The following is a 685-nucleotide window of genomic DNA, read 5'->3' on the forward strand; positions in this document are numbered from 1 at the left end:
CTACCAGCAGCTGTGGTTCCTTTGGGGCCCGGGCATTTAACATGATGTGAATTTTACCTAAATGAAATAATTCACTTTTAATTTTGCAATTCTTCTTTTGTAATTTCTTAAAGTGAATCACTAATTAAATGACAATAATAGCAATATACAGAGAAAATAATAATGATGAATTGCTGCTTATTCCCAAATGCAAATACGAAACCTAATAGTGCTTCAAAAACTAGAACTAGAACTCCACAAGCGAATTCATTACTCAGTAACATCTGATAAACATTTCTGAACGTTTTTTCTATCTAACTAATAACTTTTTATTATACTCAGGTACCACTAAGATTTGCGTACCACTGTGGCAATATGTTATAGTAATGGCTATATCCAAAATTCTTCACAGGGGATATTAACCGCTCTCAGAAAAATGTTGGGTAAATATTTCTCCCGTTCGTGTGCTATACTTATGTTCTGGTCATCATTTCGTTGAAGTTCAGAGCTTCTGCCTTTAGTGCAGTCACATTTATCTTTGTTTCCACTTGTTTTTAAGACTAGGAAGGTCCTTTTCTGACGCTAACTGTGGAAAGTAAAATATCCGCCAGAAGGCGCGCCTCCACTACTTTGAAGGGGGATGTTTGGTGAGATATGCTAGTTTTCCCAGAGCATGCCAAGGCAGCTCTGAAGGGCTGCTGAAATG

The sequence above is a fragment of the Sorex fumeus genome, unplaced genomic scaffold (assembly GCF_029834395.1).
Source record: "Sorex fumeus unplaced genomic scaffold, SorFum_2.1 ptg000021l, whole genome shotgun sequence".
NCBI classification, from domain to species: domain Eukaryota; kingdom Metazoa; phylum Chordata; class Mammalia; order Eulipotyphla; family Soricidae; genus Sorex; species Sorex fumeus.